The 15,048-nt window shown below is 39.6% G+C and overlaps 1 protein-coding gene and 1 long non-coding RNA gene across 2 annotated transcripts in view; one reads left to right on the top strand and one right to left on the bottom strand.

The window, feature by feature from the left end:
• The window catches only part of LOC108176667 (uncharacterized), a 73,022-nt gene that overhangs the window by 9,685 nt on the left and 48,289 nt on the right, over positions 1 to 15,048 (bottom strand). The window contains exon 3 of the long non-coding RNA XR_007919505.3: positions 1,820 to 1,900. This is a non-coding gene — a long non-coding RNA (uncharacterized LOC108176667). The remainder of the gene's footprint in view (positions 1 to 1,819; positions 1,901 to 15,048) is intronic.
• The window catches only part of LOC149123538 (uncharacterized), a 178,329-nt gene that overhangs the window by 143,723 nt on the left and 19,558 nt on the right, over positions 1 to 15,048 (top strand). The window lies entirely within an intron of this gene.

Below are 15,048 nucleotides of genomic sequence, written 5' to 3'. Positions count from 1 at the left end.
GGAGGAAAAAAAAAATTGGTGTTTTTCAATGTCAATGCACTCTTGGAATTTGGGGTTTTAAATCCCATAATTGGTGCTCTGGGGAACTGGGAAGGAAAAACACCAGATTCCCTCATTATCTTAATGGCTTCCCTGAGCTGCTGGGTATGGGCCTCATTATAGATTATGGTCTATCTGGGGACTTTACAGGTGCCTTTTTGAAGTTCACATGGATGGTGAGGAAGTGATGTCCAGAGCCCACCCAAAGCAGAGCACTTAACTGCTCCACCAGGCTTCCTATGTGAACACTTAGCAGAGTAGAGGCAGACATTTGGTGTAGTGGTTAAGCCACTGCTTAGGATGCCATCATCCCATATTGAAGTGTCTGCTGTATTTGAGTTTTGGCTGCACTCTTAATTCTGGTTTCTTATTAATGCAGACCCTGGGAGGTAGCTGATGATGACTCAAGTAGTTGAGTCCCTGCCACCCACATAGGAGACCTGGATTGAGATCCTGACTCCTGGCTTTGTCTCCAGCCAGGTGCCAACTGTTGCAGGAATTTGGGAAGTGAAAGAGTGAATGAGAGATCTTTGTCAAAGAAAGAGAGAGAGAGAGAGAGAGAGAGAGAGAGAGAGAGAGAAAGTTTTTTAAATAAAATAAAAGCGGAGCATCACATGCACCAAATCAAACCATCCCACTATATCTACTGAATATGAAGGAACATGTCTTTCATTTCATACACGATGATGATCCTAAGCCACTGGAGAATACATGATTTTTTATTCACACCTCTCCAACTGCTCCAGAGTTCCTTAGGACCTCACCTTCCTTTAAGATTTGCTGATATTTTGAAGTTTAGGTTTATTACATCCCCATCCTCGAGTGGCATAACTCCATGTGCTACTTACGTGGATGTGTTTGTAACCACGCATGCTCTTGAGCATGTATTTTGTCTGTCTGTCTGTCTATCTATCTATCTATCTATCATCCCTATACCTATCTACCCATCCATTTATCTTTCATCTCTTTATATTTCCATTTAGATTCCAAAGTCATTCTTTGGGGGCATATTCTTCTGGATCTCCCAAACTGACCTCAACATCATCCCCTTTCAAATAGCCACTTTTCCTTGTGTTTCAATATAGGACACAGTCATTTACTCATCATGTATACCTCATTCCTTGCTCACTCCCCACATCCCAATTTTGACCACCATACCTACTTCCCAGGAAAATATCACATTACCCAGTTCATTTCCTTTTGAATATTTGCTACTGATTCATGTGAACAATTTATTCTTTATTTGGTTTTGTCTCTTTCTACTAGAATATAATTCCAAGAAGGCAGGTTTTTCTCTGTGTTGTTCCTTGCTATGAAAACAGAACAGCACCTGAAACATGATAGCCACTCAATAAAAGTTTATTAAATAAATGAATCAACAACTATCCATTGAGTCTGTGGCTCTAATATCTTGCAAATCCCTGCTATTACTGCCTTAGTTAGAGTCAATATAATTTCTTATATCAGTGACTGCAGTAGCCAACTAGCAGTTCTAATTGCTATCACTCTCACTCTTTTCTAAATCATTCTCTCTCTTGCAGCCCAGGGTCTTTCCGAACTGCGAAGTGGCTCCTGTCATTGGTCTGCTTAAAACCCTTAAGTAGCTCCATTTCACAATGTGCTTTGCAAACTTTTTCACAAGGATTCCCCTAATGACAGAAGAGTGAGCAGGCCAGGAGGTATAACCTGAAGTTACCCATCACAAGCACAAAATATCTTAGGAACTTTATGCAGATTTTGAATTCTACTCCTTGACTAACAAATATTTCAAATAACTCACCTTGCAAAAGCAATTCTCCAGGAAAGAAATTTCTTGCATATCCTGGGAGTTTAAGATTTGGTGACATCAGGATATCAAAGTCTAAGAAATGCAAACACAGATCAAGGTCAGACAATTTAGTTCAAAAGCCCTTCAAAGTATATGTATGGTTCTCTCTCTCTTCACCTCTCACACTGTCTCACACCCATCTCCTGTAGTCTCTCATGTCAATGCCACTCATACCTCTACCTCCAAGACTAGGTTAGGCTCCCCTTCTGCTTTCTCTTCAGCTCCCTGCGCCTTTTTATGCCTGCACATTAGGGTTTATTTGTGTTTCCAAAGTACACACCTATAAACCTTTGAGACAAAGACGTTTTCCTTATAATTCAAACTTGGTCCAGTGTCTGGTACATCCCAGGCACCAAATAAACACCTGAGGAATGTATTGGGGAATAAGTGAATGGATTACCAGTTGCTCCATATGTGCTCATCTATGACTTTAAGGACCCTGATGTCTGAGAATAAATGATGTCTCATTTCAGTAGGCTTTCCCCATAGTTTACCCCTTCATTCCCAATACACATATGTCAGGACAGAAATCCATTCAGGATTGACTTTCTCTCCCCAAAATTGAAAGCTGCTATAATTGCCTGAGTTGAATGCCCTGATTCACACTTAGTGAGACACGTAAATTTCAAAGAGTTATCTTCTCTCCTTTGGAAACTTTTTTTTTTATTTTTTTTTTTTTATTTTTGACAGGCAGAGTGGACAGTGAGAGAGAGAGACAGAGAGAAAGGTCTTCCTTTTGCCGTTGGTTCACCCTCCAATGGCCGCCGCGGCCGGCGCACTGCGGCCGGTGCACCGCGCTGATCCGATGGCAGGAGCCAGGAGCCAGGTGCTTCTCCTGGTCTCCCATGGGGTGCAGGGCCCAAGCACCTAGGCCATCCTCCACTGCACTCCCTGGCCACAGCAGAGGGCTGGCCTGGAAGAGGGGCAACCGGGACAGAATCCGGCGCCCCAACCGGGACTAGAACCCGGTGTGCCGGCGCCGCTAGGCGGAGGATTAGCCTAGTGAGCCGCGGCGCCGGCTCCTTTGGAAACTTTTTAAAAGCACAAAGACTTCCTGCTTTGAAGTAGCAATGGATCTTTGCTGCCAGCATTGTCCCTTTGGATCTAGAAGAATCCTAGAAATAAAATATAATCTAATAACAAAGAGTTAGGGGGAAGTTGAACCCATATCTAAGAAGATACCTAGCCTGGCTATCCCATTGTCATAGAGAATCCTAACTCACCCACCCACCTATCTCTTCTATTTCTAACATTAATTATGAAATGCTGTCATGGGGATTGTAAAGTCTGACCATCTGGGCTTTATTGGAATATGCTGATGAGCTAATTCAATGTTTCATTTAAAAAAAAAAAAGAGCAACAGTGCTAGTGGGGTACAACTAGTGGAGCTTAATGACTTCAAAGTCTCTGAAAATTATTTTGGCCAGATTCCCATATCCTCTGCACTTTGTGTAGTTTTCAGTCCTGTATGACAGATGCTTAACAGGAAAGTTCTGCATATGGAATCTTTTTATGGAGGGAAGTGGTTTACTCTTATTAAAAAGTCTGAATGAGATCCAGAGGGAGAATGAGAAGGGAAAGAAAGCAACAAGAAAGGGGTCTGGCTCCAAGATATCCCCAGGCACCTGACAACATACAACAGTTGGCAGAAGCTTGAAGTTAAGCAGCTGTGAGTGTCCCGTCCTCTGAGAGCTTACAGTCCCCAACCCACATTCAAATACGAACATGATTAAACACAAGTTGGCCAACTATACAAATATTGTACAATGGCCAAAACAGGTTTCCTTTATAGATTGAAATAAAAATGTAAGCAAATAAAGAATGAAGCACTCCCTCTAACTGCATTACAGAATGTAAATTGAGATCCCTTCTTTATAAATAATGAACAGTGGGTTCTTCCAGAACTATCCTATCTAACAATGGCTTTTTAATTAATAGGCTATGATTTTGGAAATGTTAAACACTTAAGATTCATTGTTTAAAATGTGAATTTTGCTATGGTATTTCAAGTTAGTAACATTTAAAAACAGGCAGTATGTATTTAATCAATTAATCTTAATGAGGTCTATATTGCTGATTTTTTTTTTTTTTGGTTCCCATTACACAAGCTGATTTTAAGCATTTCCCCTTGAGATATACAGAGGCAGCCACCTTGAGGTTACAGCGCTTCCCACACTTGATTATTCTTTCAACCCACAGTGAAGTAGAGGCAGGGCCAACTTGGGTATCAGCTTCTCCCCAGACACATCCAGAACACCTCTGTTATGCTACATTTTCAAATGAGTTTTTTAAAGCATTCTATAGCTGCAAAGATTTTTGGGAAACTCTCTTAATAAATGAAAAGATGTATGGATAGCCGGGTAACTAAGTAGATAGGTAGGTAGGTAGATAAATAGTAGCACATAACACTTTATTTTATAAAATCTGCTGCTTCCAGTCATAAAGCTTTGTGAATTTAAACTGTCTGTCACCTATACTTAAATATACTACAAATATTTCTTCCTATTTAAGGAAAACAAACAAAAATAATAATGGCTCTCAGTTCCCAGCGTAGCTGTTCCTCCAAATTAGGGGCTGTGACTAGATTTACTAAACTTCCATGTATATTTCAGATAAATTAGAATAGAAACCTTTGTTTGCATCAACAGCAGTGACTTCCACTAGCTTATTTCATGAAGAAAATTAAAACCTGTGACCATGACATATGCATTCATAAAAGTTAAATGTAAATAAATCCAGCATTGATGTGGGTTTTTTTTAGTAAAATCATCGACTGACATACAACTTGAGAATCCATTTCCCAAACATTCTGATTGATAGGCAAGAAAACACAATGGTGAAAGCTGACTGTGAATTTAACAGTGGTGCTCTAAACACAAAGTTACAGAATCGACTACTGCATTTTTCTACTTTCTAGAGAGAAGATAATCCCCTGCCATCTATTTGAAAGGCATTTATTTTGAGTAACTGTGAAATGAAGTTCTCATAACCACTAAAGCCCCAAAACTCCAGTTATTGACAAGATCCTATAAGGATCAAAATCAGGCACCTGAACAAGGCTTGCAGTCACACTTCTCCCTCCTCCCTGCAGCCCTCAGCTACCCCAGCCTGCCAGAATCATTCAGGGAATGAAGTGATCTCTGAATTTGTGAAATTTCTGATAGAAGTATAAAATGATTTATTCTTTTAATTTTGAATGGTAATTTACATACATACATATACATCCGTATACTTTGTTATTATTATCTTTCTTTTAAAATGTATGAATACACCCCCCAATAGACACAATTATAATTTGTCAATTAAAAGCAAAATTAAATTCCTTTCCAAGAAATGTTCAACTTAAAAAATTAAATACCTCATGAATATGGATTTCCTATTAATTCTCTAAGATTTCTTTTGTTCTGAATTTCTTCCTTCCCATCATTTCTTTTCTTTTCAGCTAAACCATCAAATGACTCTCCTGCTGTTTTACATTTTGCTGATAAGCAGTTCCTGTAATTAATAACCTTATCTTTCTATGTATGAGAAAAACAGATTTAATGCATTTTAATAAGGAGGTTGGAGGGACAAGGAGACTTTTTATTGCCATGTTGATTTTGATAAGACTAGAAATAACCTGGTTGATCAGTGGTTGCATAATAAATACTCTTTTTGTACATATTTTTGTTATTGTTGATATTGGTACATCAGTATTTCTTTTAAATACATTTCTGAGTAGTTGTAAAATGTGAAATTCTTTAACCAGCTAATCTCTTTGACTAATGTGATGGTTTTAAAGTCACTTTATCATTATACCTGATCCTGATCTTATGTTTGTACTTTCTAAGTTGACCAACCTATAGAGCTGAGAATCAAAAGACATAGTTTTAGGACACATTCTTTCAAAATTTGCTCTTGTCAAGGATAATATCCTGATAGCTATTTCCTTATCTATAGGAAAGGGTGCAGGCATGGTACAATTGGGTACCCAAAAGATCTCAAAAATATCTTCCAGATCCATTTTTCTACAATTGAAGTTAATTTATTGGGGAAGGGGGAAGCCCTTGGTTGAAAAACTTCTATTTTCAGACTTTGAAAGTGAAGATCCTTTGGGATGTGAATGACAGTGCCTCCATTTATCTGAATATAGTTATTTTCCTTAAAAATCTTTGTTCCGGGGTCCTCAGTACTATTCCCTTCAAATCAATGAATTCAAGTGAGCACCCAATATTCCTCAGGTAGGGTTGGCCTCCAACTAGGAAACTGGATGGTGAATTGGTGTCAGGCTGTGTTCTCCACTAGACTTGAGTCTTTGGAGGAAAGTAGCTCTATTTGATTGAAAGGAAGCGGCAACAGTCGCTTCCATTCTTCCATCCTCTTACCGACCTATTTCTCCTCTCAAATATACTCCTAAACTCCCGTTGGTCATGTTGGGTGTATTCATTTATAGTTCAGGATAGGAAGCGATTTAGCATTTTTGTCACCTCTGTCTGTACCCAGCAGTGTGTTGGCTTTCCAACATCTTCCAGTTCTGAGGAAATACTTGCTGATTGATGAATCGCATGGGCCAACTCCAGGAAAAAGCAGAAGCTGTGGGTTTGGTACCCTGTGATAAACGCCTTCTTTGTCTCCCAGTTGTTTTCCTTCTCTTCCCCCAACCTTCACCAGATCCTTTTGCAAAGTATGAAAGTTCAGTTAATCCCTCTGGGCCCTTGTTAAAGCAAAGGTCAAGACCCGAGGAATGTGGACATTAATTATGGCTGAAGGAAACAATGCCCACATGCTGGCAGTCCACCTAATTAGTGATGGTCTTGCCAGAAGATTCAACAGGTGAGCAAAAGGGACTCCGATAGCCTTTAAACCCCACGTTAATATGTTGAGCCACACCCCTCCCAGGATTCATTCCTGTCTTCAAAGACTAAAGCTTACCCAGTAAAAATACTCTATATTTTTGAGCTTGTATTTTATACCGCACAACATGTGTGAGTATTATGTTGATGAAGAAAAATGGGATGTTATTTAATAAATTGTTCATCATTGTAAATTCTAATGATGATCAACCCAGAGCAATAAATTATTTTTCTGAGTATTTGGTCACAGCTTCAACAAATATTATCCCTTTAAGAGGCTTATTTTTTGTTAGATTTCACTTAACATTTATAATGATGTCTTCTTTCCTTCGTTCTTTGGCAACTATGAATATTAAGGGTTTTTTTTTTTTTAAGATTTATTTATTTATTGGAGAGGCAGAGAGCGAGAAGTCCTCCATCCGCTCTTCACTCCCCAAATGACAGCAACTGCCAGAGCTGAGCTGATTCCAAGCCAGGAGCCAGAAGTTTCCTCTGGGTCTCTCACACAAGTGCAGGGGTCCAAGCACTTGGGCTATCCTCCATTGCTTTCCTAGGCCAACGCAGAGAGCTGGATCAGAAGTGGAGCAGCCAGGACATGAACCGGAGCCCATGCGGGATGTCGGCACAGCACACAATGGCTTTACTGCCTACGCCACAGTGCCGGCTCCTGAATATTAAATTTTACTGATATTTCTCTTTCTCTGTGCTCAGCAAGTTAAGACAGCATCATCATTGATTTCTGCCTCATGTAAGAGCAAACATATGTATTTCTTCGTTTTCCTTCAAAGAAATAAAATCTTCACGAACTCATGCACGTGGGTTAGGGGAACTACAATGCGCTGATCATTTCCATCCCTGGTACAGCCTAAAATCGGAGATGAGGAATGTTATTCTTTCAACCACTGCCCTCTAGTGAAAACAATCAATATTAGCACTTTTGGGACATGCACATGGTAAGTGCCTTCCACTAACCCACTCAGTGTTTTTCCTGGAGAGGTAATGAGCATCTGAGCTAAAGTAACCCTTAATAAGAAAACTTCTGGCAGCACCGCACCTTCCCCTAACAGAGTTGGTTGTCAGAAATCACGGACTATGTAAAACAAGAGGGCTTGTAGTACAGGTCCCATGAGCATCGTGGTAAAACACAAAACAGTAAAAAAGCACAGTGCCTGTAATTTTAAAATTCAGTGTTTCAAAGGAAGTGCTGTCATTTTCATAAGCTGATTATTCTGAAATTAATTTTTTTATAAAACAGGTACATTTCTTTGAATCTATGTGTAACTTAAGTCTGCTTGGCTATTTAATGGGGATAGTTCTGTTTATGTTTCCCAGATTATGATTTCTTAGTTTTATTTAACATAATGCCTAACTTTGAAATTATGAATGCATAGTGAACAGGGTCTATCAGTTAAGATTTGGAGGCATTAGACTCAGACATGGCTTAACCATCTGTTAATTAGTTGGCCTTGTTAAACTTATCTATTTAATTATTTATTTATTTGAAAGAGAGAGAGAAAGAGAATATGCTGGCTCACTTTCCAAATGCCTGCAACATGTAGGGTTGGGTCAAGCCAAAACCAGGGGCCTGGAACTCAATCATCTCTCATGTGGGTGGCAGAGACCCAAGTACTTGAGTACTTGAGTACCTGCTGCTAGCTGTCCTTTCTAAACCTCAGTTTCCTTAACAGTAAAATGGGAGATCACAACAGTGACTTCCTAAATAAACACTAGCTATTTTAACTTTTTTCGGTAGATTTTTGGCATGCCCTCTAGAAAATTCCCCATCCTGCAAACCCCAAACGATAATCTTTTAAGAAAGCATGTGGGAGACTCGTTAAAATTAATTACGAAGTTCACTTTTGCCAGCTCCTTTCACTACACATAAATAAGTCCTTGCTCAGTGGATGTGCTCAGCTGGACTCATGCTTCCGGATCTCTTGAATTTTTGTTTGACACCTCCTTAGGGGACAGTCCCATATCAGGTGTCATTTCACTTTAAGAAGCCAAATTTTGTGGCTGCTTATATACACTCATGAGCACGAACATAGCCAAGCTGACTGTTCTTGTTGTCAGTTCCCAAAATAGTGATCTGACCTCCCGTCCAAAGCATACACCATAGATTTGTAAAAGGGACACTCCTGGGAAGCTAAGGTTGGGAGATCACCTGTGAAACACCGCTTTTCACTATTTCATAGATTATGTCTAGTGTTCTATGTCAGGGTCATAAACTAGCTTGCAGCACATTTCTGCTATAAACTGTTCCATCCTTTCATAAACCGGGCCAGTTGCCCAGCTGGAAATGTTTCTGCAAGAATGGCCAGTGGACTTTTCTCTTAAAGGTGCCCCTGAGTCTTCGGTCTTGCTCAGCGTCCTGTGAAAGGAGCTGAGGCCGACGCCACCTGGTCCCAGTATTTCATTACTGCTTGTCTCTAGCCTGTCAGTTGACTCTTCCTGCTTTCACTCTTATAAACAAGCTCAGATCTCCCTGGAGAATGAGAAGGGGTGATGGTTGAGGTTAGACAGGGGTCAAAAATCAACAGAAGAATCCAATTACTTTTTTTTTTTTTTTGCAAAAACAAATGCAGCACAAATTTTTCAAAGATAGGTAAAGGGACTTGTGCACAAGGTGGGAAACGTCTTGTGTGGAAAACAAAAGAAAAGACAAAATAGGCCAGTGACTTCCAAATAGACTTCTTGTAACTAACTTGCTGGCACAAGTTGGAGGAATGTCAGGGTTCAGTATTGTACTTGTTAGACCTAATGAATTCCAAGGAAAATGGAGAACTGAAAGCTCTTCCTAATACTGAACTAATTCTTGCAAAAACACTAAATATTTCATGTCTTCTTGCTGGCATGTAGCACATTTATAGCAACTGCACTTCTGTTACCACATGTGTTTTTATTTTTAAAAACAAAGTGAGAATAGGCTATTAACTTCAGGCTATCCTCACACAAACTGTTGGACTCTTAGACTGTTCTAGAGGAGTAATTTCTTCTCTTTAGACCTTACAAGACAGGACATCGTTAGTACAAAAACCCACTGCAAGTTACATAATTGCTATTATTTCCTACTGAGTCAAAATAGTTATGAAGACTGACAGAAGGCAAGTTTTAAGTAATCATGGTGACTCTTTCATTGGAACTCTTTTAAAACATGAAATAATAATAGTAGTGCTTCTGGTAATTTTTTTTGAAGAATGAGAAATTAATTGTTGACAGGATAGTGAATGGCATTCCTAATTGTGAAGTTTACCATTAACATTGCTTTCGTCATTTCAACAGTTTACAATTAATTATATGTACAACAAGTGGTTTCTCGAAGATACATTGAACGTTAAAAACAAAGTAAAGTGTTTTTGTTAGAGTAGATCAATAGGAGAAAGCAAAAAAAAAAAATCTCTTGAAGATGGCTAATGGAATGATGAGTCATGGTGAATTATTTAAGTATGGAATTCCTCCCAGTGTCATTTGATGCTCTGGTCTATTGAGAGATGTTGAATGTGAAAGATAGTAAAACACCTGTGAGTGCATACATAAAGCACCAAGCTCAACAAGTGGAACTTCTCTTCCTTACAAGCCTCCATCATAGCCCGGGAACAGATGCAAAAAAAAAAAAAAATAGCAAATAAATTGCAAATTTTATGACCGCATTTCAGAGTTTGGAACAACTTCCTTATCAGAGCATATCTGCCTGGGAGATAGCATGAGGGACTGAGGCACACAGAGACACAGCAGGTGCACCTAGGTAAAATGCAATGAGACTATCAATTTATATCTATGGGTTAAGTTTCTTTTGCTGGTATACTCTTTTTTTTTTTTTTTCTGGACAGGTAGAGTTATAGACAGTGAGAGAGAATAGAGAGACAGAGAGAAAGGTCTTCCTTCTGTTGGTTCACTCCCCAAATGGCCGCTGTGGCCGGCGCTGCGCTGATCTGAAGCCAGGAGCCAGGTACTTCTTCCTGGTCTCCAAGCACTTGGACCATCCTCCACTGCACTCCCGGGCCACAACAGAGAGCTGGACTGGAAGAGTAGCAACCAGGACTAGAACCCGGCACCCATATGGGGTACTGGTGCCGCAAGCAGAGGATTAACCAAATGAGCCACAGCACCGGCCCCGGTATACTCTTAAACTGACTTGTGTAATATTACAATAAAGTGAGCAGGATTACACCAGGGGGTCCCTGGGATTCATTTCTGTGACTTCTTCTGAGGCTGCATAGAACCTTTGCTGCAAAATACTTTTAATGGCTGGCAGGTTGTATAGAACCATTGAAGTACAGACCTAGGAATGCATCACATGGAGATGTATACAAGACATACAATTTAGGAGAGAAGCCTTCCAGATGATAATATTATTCAGTCAATCAGCAAATGTTTATTGAGAGCCTACTATGTGCCAGTTATTGCTCTAAGTTCTGGAGATACTGTAGCAAGTTAAGAAAAAAACAAATAAATATCCCTGTCCCTGTAGACTTTTTTGAAAGCAGTATGGTTGTGTAACCAAAATATCATCCCCTGCCTCCCCAAATACACAGACCCTTTTAGATCATTTCCACTGTGTACTGTCAAGCTCTGTGTGTAGTGGAGATAAACGCATTTGGGTGCAAATAAGAAGAAATTTCATCAATCATGATTTGTACAAATTGAGTTGGCTTTTTTCACTTGGAGCAAAGTCTGAATGTAGATAATCTGGAGATTTACACAGCAATTCAACTTTATCTTGGGGAACTTAGGTTCTTTCTCTTTCAACATTTTGACACAGTGCTTGCCTGTCATCATTACAAGTTGCTGCAGTTCCTGGTATTACGTCTGTGCTTAAAGCAAGAAGAAGAGGAGACAAGTGTGAATCCAATTACATCTACTCTTTAAAGAGGAAAACAAAAGTTTCACAACAACCACACTAGTATATGTCACATTAAATGTCATTGACCAGACCATGCGGCATGACTACCTAGAACTGCAATGGAGGGTAGAATTTACAGCCTCAGTGGTGAAGGTAATTAAGGAAGAACAAAAGATTGGGAATGGCTAAGTTAGCTAATCTGTAGTGTGGAACATATTGATTACAAAAACAAAGTTAAGAAAAAAAGATCTAGTGCCAGTTACAGATAAAACTGGTTGAATGGTTGAATTTTGCATCTGTTAATTTTCTTAATGAGTCATTGAATGATAAATACATTGTCAGAAAATACAATGTCCTGTAGAAGCCTGAATAACTAACTGAATGAATGGCCCAATGCAACCAGCATGTGCAAAAGATTTTCTGACACTCTACAAGGACAATTTTTACTATGTCAATTGCTTAATCCAGTGAAAGTTATCAGCATGCCTGAATATAAGCTTCATTATCAAGGTTAGCATGCTTTTAAGAATTTCATTTAACAATCAATAATTACACAATGACTATAAGCCAACCTTTGTATATAAAGGGAAACAAGGAAATTATAAATTTATAAAGGAAAATAAGACAAGATTTCTGTGCTTAAGGGATAAATTGCAATAGAAAAAAGATAAGCAAAGAGTTGCATAACACACTATATGGGTCACTTAGCTTTGCCTGGAGGAATCAGAAAAAAATTCATGAAGAGTTGTGTATGGCTTTTTTCATTGTGCATGAGGAAGGGGATGAAAGGAAAAGGAAGAACAGAAAGAGACAGATGGAGGCTTTCTTTCAGGCAAGGAACAGGCAGTTTGAAAAAGTCAGGAAGGATGTGAGTGCACATTGAGAAAGGCAAACACTTAAGCATGACTCTGTGGCAGCGCAAAAAGTCTGTATACATTGGAATGATACATACCTAAGTTCGATCCCAGTTCAAGTTCTTCCCTGTTCTGAGACCTACTTGAGTACCTGAGTGTGTCAGTTTCCTCATCTCTCAAGGCGTGATAAAATATCCCTTTACTTCCATTATGCAGAATTTGGAGGATGAAGGGCAGGAGTCTACACACAACAGTGTGGCTAACACAAAGACAGTACTGAGTGATCATCTCTGTGGTTGCTGTTATCATTGTTTTCAAGACCTGAATGTTGTACTTCAAGAGCAATGGGAGAAAAGGAAAGACAGATCAGCAAGTGTGGGTTATGAAGGATGCATAGCAAGGCATGGTAGGTTGCAAAATAGGACCACAAATCCTTTACACTCTGGTAGCCACACCCCTTTGCAATGTGATGCTGCTGTACCTTGCATCAGGAGGTGAAATCTATTTCTCCAGTATCTCCTATCTAGGTTGACCTTGCTACATGATTAAACCAACAGAATGTGATAGAGGTGACATTGAGCAATTTCTGAACTGAAATCTCAGAAAGAATTTCCAGATTCTGCTTTTGCTCTTTTTAATATGTATTTATCTTCAACTACTTGAAAGGCAGAGCAACACAGAGAGAGAAAGAGTGATATCTTTTATCTGCTGGTTTACTCCCTAAATGCCCACAAGAGCCAGGGCTGGCCCAGGCTGAAGCCAGGTGCTCGGAACTCCATCTGAGTTTCCCAAGTGGGTGGCAGGAGCCCAAGAACTAGAGCCATCATCTGCTGTCACAGGGTGCATTGCAGGAAGCTGGGTCAGAAAGGAGGAGACAGGACTCAAAGCAGCACTACCATCTGGGATGCAGGCCTCCCGAGCAGTGGCTTATACCACTTTGCCACACTGCCCACCTTTGCTTTACTCTGTTAGACTACAGCTGCCTTGAGAGTCCCTGCACCAAAGCACCAGTCAACTGTCATGTGAGGCCAACCAGTCTCTTGCTGAACTGCCACCCAACCACAAAACGCCTAAGTGCACCCAGCAAACAGTCCAAGGAGCAGGGACGAGCTGTCTCAGCAGATACCTTCCTCAATTACCAGACCCAGAGTCGTGAACAAATATAAGTCCATGGTGGCTGGTAACTAAAAGGTAAGCCCAAGGGGTCTTACTTCATCAAGGAGATAAGGAGACTCATTGAAAGGTTTTAAACAGAGTAATGATGTCTACAGATTTTTTATTTTAGTCATTTCATCCCAATGCCAGTACAGAGGATACACAACTAAAATGTTCCTAACAAGTAGAGAAGATAGGTTGTTAGAAGAAATAGGAAACTAAACTTGATAAGGACCTAGTATATAATAGATGTACCAAGGACAAAGCTACTTTTATGAGCAACCCCAGAAGGGCCCTGTACTTGGTTATATGTTTGCAGAGTTCTTGAAATTCCTAAAAATTTTTTGACAAGGAGCCCACGGTTTTAGTTTGCATTAAGCCCTGCAAACTGAGTTTTCAGGTTCTTTTTTAACCTGAAAACCTTTTATTTAAGGTATCCAAACGTCATGCATTTCATATATACAAATTTAGAAACATAGTAATTCTTACAACCTTACCCTCCCGCCCGCCTGCACTCCCACACTTGTGCCTGCTCCCTCTCCTGTTCCCATTCTTATTTTTTAACAAAGATCTATTTTCAGTTAACTTTTAAACTCATAAGATTAACCCTATACTAAGTAAAGAGTTCAACAAATAGTATGAAAAAACAAAAACAAAAACACTGTACCTCACCAGTCAAGACAAGGGCTATTCAAAATCATGGCATCTCAAAGTGTCAATTTCACTTCCATAAATTACCTTTTAGGTGCTCTATTAGTTACCACAGATGTATCTTCAGTTTTGAGATAGGAATTCACAGTAACTGAGCTTCAGGCCAGACATGCTTAGAGGTAAAATGAGTCTGACTCAATATTTTCTTGATTTTTGTCAACTTGGAATTGCACGGCAAAAGACCTTCAGGTTTGTGAATGCTTGGATCTCTAAGTAGCAATGGGCTTGTGATTACTCCGATGCTAAACTTTGAGAGAGTTCAACACAATAGAAACTCCAAGAATAAGAAAAGCATTTCCAGACTTCTTTCTGCAAAAGCTACCTGACTAGCCTTGAATGAGTCAAACTTCTCTCACTTCCTCATTCATGAAATAAGGTGATAATCCTGTCCCTGCACAGCTCACAGGGTGTGACAATTAAGCGGACATGTGAATGAAGCACTTTAAATTCCCCACAAAGGAATGCGTGCAACTGAACAGGAGGACTAAAAATAATTCTATTAGCTCCTCTGGAGCATCCTCAGCCTGGGCCCTCTGAGGTGCCCCCGACTTGTGTGCTGTTCAGAATATGCTCAGAACCAGAATGCCTGACATTTCTCCAAGAGACAAAGAGAAGACAGTAAACTGACAAATATGGTTGGATATATGTTAACATGTCCTAAACTCCTTTTTGGTTATTTACAGTCTCATTTTAAGTCTTCTGCATATCTCCATCCTTTGATCCAACCTTTATTTATTTATTTATTTGAAAGGTTGAGTGAAGGAGGGGGGATGAAAACTGTATGTA

The sequence above is a fragment of the Oryctolagus cuniculus genome, chromosome 11, assembly GCF_051225735.1.
Source record: "Oryctolagus cuniculus isolate XC-2025 breed Fujian yellow rabbit chromosome 11, ASM5122573v1, whole genome shotgun sequence".
Classification (NCBI taxonomy): domain Eukaryota; kingdom Metazoa; phylum Chordata; class Mammalia; order Lagomorpha; family Leporidae; genus Oryctolagus; species Oryctolagus cuniculus.
The sequence above is the reverse complement of the archived record's forward strand: the minus strand, read 5'-3'. Positions and strand labels throughout refer to the sequence as shown.